This window comes from Canis lupus, chromosome 2, assembly GCF_048164855.1.
Source record: "Canis lupus baileyi chromosome 2, mCanLup2.hap1, whole genome shotgun sequence".
Taxonomy (NCBI): domain Eukaryota; kingdom Metazoa; phylum Chordata; class Mammalia; order Carnivora; family Canidae; genus Canis; species Canis lupus.
The window spans coordinates 60167029-60173917 of NC_132839.1; the positions used below are offsets into that span (position 1 = coordinate 60167029).

Sequence of the window (6889 nt, forward strand, 5' to 3'; positions counted from 1 at the left end):
GAGGAAGCAGAGAAGAATGGGACCCAAGGTGGAGTGAGTGGTGGAGACCAGCAAAGGGGGCAGAGAAAGTTATGGATCACGCTGACAGAGTCAAGAACCCAGACCACACAGCATGCTAGAGGCTTCCAGATCATATCAGGTGCCTAGGACAGAGCCTGACACACAAGAATGGCAATGGGGTACATGGGAAGGGTGCCTAAGGATGGCTGTGATGACAAAGGACAGTCCAGTTCCACTGGACCATCCGTCACATGAAGCTTGGAGTCCATGCAGCTGAAAGTGTGGGGAATCCCCTTCAGGCTCCGACTCCCACCTCAGGTCCCTGTCCTAGGAGAGGGTCACATGGGACTGGGTACTTGCACCATTTCCAATATAGACCATGGAGGACCACGCAGAAGCCCTGAAGTGAGAACAGAAATACCCCGCAGATCCTGCCACCTGGTCTCAGCACCCAGTCTGTGGGGCTCAGGACTCAGGTCAGCCTGCTCTTTGCATGACTCCTGCCCGGGACTGGGGGTAACCTTTCCATCCTGAATGGACACCAGGCCCCCATGCTACCCACAGGCTCTGAAGGCCCTTGCAGTACCCACCCCTCCCACCCCATCATTAGCCACACAGTAGGCCCGCACGTAACACTGGTGACCTGAGTGAGAAGGGATGGGGTCTGTGTGGCAGGTGCCTTTGCTGTCATGCTGGGTATTTCACTGCCTTATGGGAGCTTCCTGAAGACTCCTGCACATGCATGGGGAGTGTGAGTGTGTGGGCAGACATCATCCAGGTGGTGGGATCACAGAGACAGGCTCTAGTGCCCAAGGAGACTGTGTGGGTCTGTATAATGCAATTTTTATTTAAAGATTTATTTATTTATTCATGATGGACACATAGAGAGAGGCAAAGATGTAGACAGAAAGAGAAGCAGGCTCCCCCCGGGGAGCCTGACGGAGGACTCAATCCCTGGACCAGGGATCACACCATAAGCCAAAGACAGACACTCAACCACTGAGCCACCTAGGCATTCCTATAAAACAATTTTTACTTAAAGCACAATGAGCCCCTAATATGACCATTTTCTACGTTAGCCTATCAGGTGGACAGCTGTTCATCCCCCATCCCTCCATGCATGCTTTTTTCATGTCTTAGGTCGTTTTCTTTTTCTTGGGGTCCCTGGGGCCTCAGAGTCTGCCCTGGGCTTACTGCTATGAAAGTGGATGAATGATGTCCGGATTTTCTTCAGGTACATGGTGACCTTGGTGCCTTGCAGGGGTGTTGAGTGAGATCTGGAGCTGCCTAGGGGAGCAGAGATGTCTGTCCTTAGACCTTAGAGCTACCTGCTTCCACAGGACGTTTCCACCCAACAACCCCCTCATATACCGCACCTGCCTCCACTCTGTTATGGATCCATCATGAAGGCTCTTGGGTGCCCCCTTCCTGTGGAGACTCCCACTGCCATGGACCCCTTGCATTCTTGCCTTCCCATGAGGGTAATGTGTAAGTAGTCCTGGCCATACATGGCCTCATTCCCCATAGGGTATAGCACTCAATGCCTAAAGCTTTCTCCCTCAGGTCATCTGGTGGGGCCTGCTCTTTGTATTACTGGGTTCCACTAAATTCAACCTTCAGAGGGAAATTTCATACATTCATCCACCCACCCGTCCAACCATCCATGCATCCATGATTCATTAGTCCATCCATGAATCCATTCTTCCTTTCACTCATTCAAATACTCACACGTCCATACTCATCGATCCATACATACATTCTTCTTTACATCTATCATCCATCCATCCATCCACGTGACTACGTGTCCAGCAATGTAGATGGCACTATGCTGTGTGCAGCGCACAGAGAAGATCCACAGCAAACAGGAAAGAGGGGGAGAGGACAGCAGGGAGGACCCTGATCCAGCACTGGATTTCATAGAAGCTTGAGTAGGAGCAGGTCAGAGGAAAAGGGACAAGGGCCATGCAGGCAGAGGGAACATCATGGAAAAGACTGGGAACCATGAGGCTGCCAGTGATCCCCAGGAGCTGACAGTGTGTGTGCAGCATGAGGCATAACATGATAGGTGTCAGAACCCCCTGGAATATGCTTGCCAGGTCAGGACTCAGCCAGGACAGAGGCAGAGGGTGTGGTCTGCAGACACACATGCGGGTGTTCACCCACGCACTGACCTGTGGTAGATACAGGAGGGGGCAGATTCAGAGAAGCTAAGGAGCCTGTCAAGGTCCCAAGGGCCATAAGGGGCAGAGCTGGATCTAACAGGTTGGCCCAACCTCTGAGCCAGGCTGGGGGCTGCTGGGATACCCAGGCAAGGCCTGAATCAGGGGCTCCCAAACCTCTGTGGTGGGGAGGCTCCTGTGTCCTCCAGCTCCAGCGGTGTAGTGTGTTCCCATCCCAGGTCCCTGTCAGTGAGCGATCCTCCACCGCCCCCACGGACCCCAGCCCCTGCAGCAAAGCCTGCAGAGACAGGAGCACAGAGAGGGTGAGCTACTCCAAGCCCCAGATCAGAGCAGGTAAAGCAGGAGTAGGGGGGGCAGTCTCACCCTGGGCACAACACACTTCCTCCTTAATTCTTACTGCAGATCCCCAGACAGGAACTGTGTCCACATTTTAGAGATGAGGACACTGGCCAGGGTCAGCATGCTTCCCCTGGCACTGTCCTGGAAGAGCACACTTGGGGGTGGTGGACACAGGAGCTGCCTCCTGCATCCAGACCCCTTCTTTCTGGTATGGCTCAGCGGGCGGCCCCAAGGATGAGGCCAGGCATCCTTATCCCTCCTCTGTGCCAAGTAAGCACAGACCCAGCCTCCTGTGCAGGGAGGGAGGGAGGCGGCCCATTCTGGCCTGAAAGAAGGGACCCTCTGCTGTCCAGGAGATGGGAAGGTTCTAGAGAAGCTTCCTGGCATTGAAAGGAGGAGAAAGCACAAGGGGGCACAGCCCTTATTGTCTCTGCCTTCCCAGCTTCTGCGGATATATCTGCTTGAGAGGCCCGTGCGGCGGGTGACCACAGGGACGAGCAGAAGCAAAGAGCCAGCAGGCTAACCAAGGCCGGCAGCAGGACAATGTGCCCCAGGAAGGGAGTAGAGGAAGGAGAAACAGCATGAATGCAGGAAGAGGGGGGTGAGGTGCCCCTGCGCCCCCAACAGCACCCACTCCAGGTTGAGCCAGAGCTCCCACAGCCATCTCTTTGCCCATGTCTTGCCAGAGGGGATTTTCAACTGGGCTTGTGTCTCTGCTGGGGCTTCAGGCCACAGCCAGGAAGCCTGTCCCAGGTCTGAGGGCACTTACCTGCAGATTGACCTTCACTGGCTGAGACAGGACCGGGTCCTTGCCTTCCTCATACAGGTGGTGGAGCCGCAGCAGGACATGGCAAAGTCAGCCTTGGCCTTCCCTCGATGGCCTTCAGGGATAGAAACACCCACATTGTTTGTCAGGGCCAGCACTTGACTTGGCGGCTTCCCTGTCTAGTCTGAGAACTCTGTGAGTCCGGGGTCCTTGCCTACCATCGCCTCTGCTGATTACCCACCGCCTGGCACAGGAGACAGTTGTTCAGTGAATGAATGGAAGCCCCGGATAGTCAGGCTTCCTGAGTTCAGAGGATGAGTGGGACTTAGTTGTTCCCAGCTCCAGGAGGAGTCCCTGAGGAAGCAGACTCCACGGCAGGCTAAGCATCCGGCAAAGGTGGACGATGGTTGGGGTTTGGTGGTGGGGATAGAAGGGATCCTCAGAGACTGGGTGTGGACAGGTCCTCCTCTGGGGCCCTGCCGACTGGGTGTCCTGCCTACTGAGGGACCCCGGTCCCCCCACTGCCTCTCTGTGGGCCTGGGTCTCCCCATTGGGCAGATAAGGGGAACAGGGGACCATGCAGAGCCAGGACAGCTCTGAGAGGAGCCCACTTTGTCCGGTGATGGGCGTGGGGCCAGGTTGACATGAGGAGGGAGGAGTGACTCTGGTTCCCTGGACACCCGGCTCACGTTTCTGGAGATCCTGCAGGTGCTCCGTGTGGTTGGAGCTGTAGTTCCAGCCCGGGATGCTCAGGATCTACAGGTGAAGACTTGGGGGCAGGGTCACGGCTTCTTGCTGCTGCTGGGGGCCTGGAAAAATCTGGGCAGACTCTGCAGGGCAGACACACAGAGCCAGGACGAGGATTGGGCCCCACGCCTCCTCCTGGCACCGGGAGCTGTGTACACTCTGGCCCCCATTCCGGGCAATCCGGCTCCTGCCAACTCGTGCCCCTGAGGGAGGACAGCCTGAAGCCCCTGCTGGTCCAAGCGCCTCGGGCACCCCGTCTAGCCTTTGCCCACGGACATCCTTCCACCTGAATGCCTTCCCTCCCACACGTCCAGGGGCCCACACCACAGAGTCTAAGAGTTGGAAGGATCCTGAATCTCTAGGTCAGCTGTTTCCAAGTACAGATGGGGAGACGACCGCCCAGAGAGGTGATGTGGTTTGTTCTAGATCACAGGGCAGGTTCACACAGAGCCTCGGTTTCAATTCAAGGTCTAGGATGCCAGCTCCTCCCTTGTTAGGTCATCCTTGGTCCCCTGCTCAGAAGCACCCAAGGCCCTCCTTCCAGGAGAGGACCTGTCCCTTGCCCAGTCCCACTGCCTCTGCTCCCTGAAGCCTGGATCTGTATGAGCATGGCCCCCCAGCCCATAGCTCAGGAGAAATCCTGCAGGAGAGGCCTGGCCCTTGCCCATCCTCAGTGTGCAGCACACAGCAGGCACTCAGCCCGTGTTTTGTGCACGTGTGAGCAGCAGCCTGCCCGCTTCTACAGCCCTGGGAGGGTCCTGCTCTAAAACTGAAATAAGGATAAATCATAACCACATTCTCTTCCAAACCTCTCAAGTGAGTAGAGAGGAACAGTTCAAGGATTAAGGGAAGGATACGAACTGTATCTAAATGATTCATTCTTTAAAAGCTGCTGCAGAGTACCATATTTACACATGATCATTACTTATTGTTTCTCATCTTCAATTATTTCTGTAAAGACATAGGCGGTTTTAAATCTGAAGAAGTCTGACCGAGGGACCCCTGGGTGGCTCAATGGTTGAACATCTGCCTTTGGATCAGGGCGTGAATCCCAGTGTCCTGGGTATAAGTCCTACATTAGGGTCCCCGCAGGGAGCCTGCTTCTCCCTCTGCCTGTCTCTGCCTCTCTCTATGTGTCTATCATGAATAAATAAATAAAGTCTTAAAAAAAAAAACCAACGAATTTTGAGTGGAGGCAATGCATGAATTTTGCACATCAGACCATGAACTTGAACTAACCTTGCCTGGTGACAGCACACCCAGAAATCAAATAAAACAAGTCTTTTAATGTTGATCTACTAGGGGTGAAGCCATCGAGCCATACATGTCATATTATGGAAGATAAAGAGTCATCAGAGCAGAAAGTGAGGGATACTCAGGGAGAGGATACAAAGCAGAATCTGTGTGATTCTCAGAAGTGCTCGCTACTCCATGTATAAGCTTGGGTGAAGCCTGAAAGTATTTGCACACACTTTGCCCACACATTAAACGAGGGCTTGGATCAGAGACCCCTGAGCTCGTTTCTGATCAAAGTTTCCAGATCATGGTGGCCCACACGGTCCCCAGGTCCATCCCAGCCAGGGGGGCTCTTTCTGGGGTGAACACTTCCTTACCATTCAGCTCTCTTAATAGCACTACAGGTGCGTGCTGCAGCGCTAGCCCACACCTCTGACGCAGGCGGGTGGTGAGAGACTGGGGTCCCAGCAGGAGCCAGAGCACAGGGTAGACAGTGGAGGTGTCATTCAGGGTGAGATCATAATCCAGAGCCCAATCAAAATTGTTCCAAAGCCGGCGATGGAGCATGACCTGCAGGGAAGAGCTGTCTGACCGGCCCCCCTGCCCACCTGCTCCCACCCCTGGGTGACCAGCAGGGCCCACTTCCTACCTCTACCTGCCCGTTCTCTTGGCTGGACACGCCGTGTGCCTGCTTGGACAGCAGCACCAGCCTGCTTCTGCCGTCCTCAATGAAGGCGGACTGAGCCATGGGGTAGTAATTCTGTGGACACAAACATTGCCAGGCTGGCGGTCGTGGAAGGGGACAGGAAGGCCTCTCGGTCCGGGTCCCCCTCCGGCCACCCCACACCCTCCACCCCACGCACAGAGCACCAGCTCAGGGTGGAGATGGAGACAGAGGTTAGAGGCTCTGACGTTGGACACCAACAGACTGTCACTCCAATCCAGCTCCACTGCTTCTGACCATATGAGCTGGGGACTAAGCCCACTCAAGCTCGGTTTCCCCACCAGTACAAAGGGCCCAAAGACACACTGTGCACAGTCCTGCAGGAGTGAGGAGGGGGCGTGTGGGGTCCAGCCTGATAGGGGAGCTAGGTGGAGAGTTGCTCCAGAGAGAAAGGGCCATGTGTGTTCTGGGAGAGCGGCCCCTGTCCCCAGGTCAGTGCTCTGCTGGAGCCAGATGTCCCGGGTGGACCCATGGGAACTGTCAGCAGCCCCTGCACAGCCCATGAGGGCTAGCAGGTAGGGACGAAGGGACCTGAGCTCAGAAGCAGAGGAGGGTGGGGACACATGCCTCTGGGTCCCCTCAGGAGGAAAAAGAACTGATTATTGAGGGCACAGGAGGCCCCCAACGGGGGCTTCACCTGGATTGTCCCCCCTGACCCTCACAGCCCTGGGTCTGTTCCCTTTCTCGGGTCTGCAGGGAGTCATAGGGAGGCCGGCCCAGCTCGCCCAGGATCACAGGGCCAGAGGCCTAGGACGTGGGAGCCCATCTGGCTTCGGGCCATGCTCAGCGCTTGGAAGAAGCTGCCAGGGAAAGTCTCTGCCACAGCACCTGGGATGGGTCAGGCACACTCAACCTGAATCTCAGAACACCCCACACGAGGCGTTCATTTTCCACAAG

General features: G+C 55.6%; 1 pseudogene; it reads right to left on the minus strand.

The window, feature by feature from the left end:
* Positions 1-826: 826 nt before the first annotated feature.
* LOC140609532 (epididymis-specific alpha-mannosidase-like) lies at positions 827-6495 on the minus strand (annotated as a pseudogene).
* Between the last annotated feature and the right edge of the window lie 394 nt (positions 6496-6889).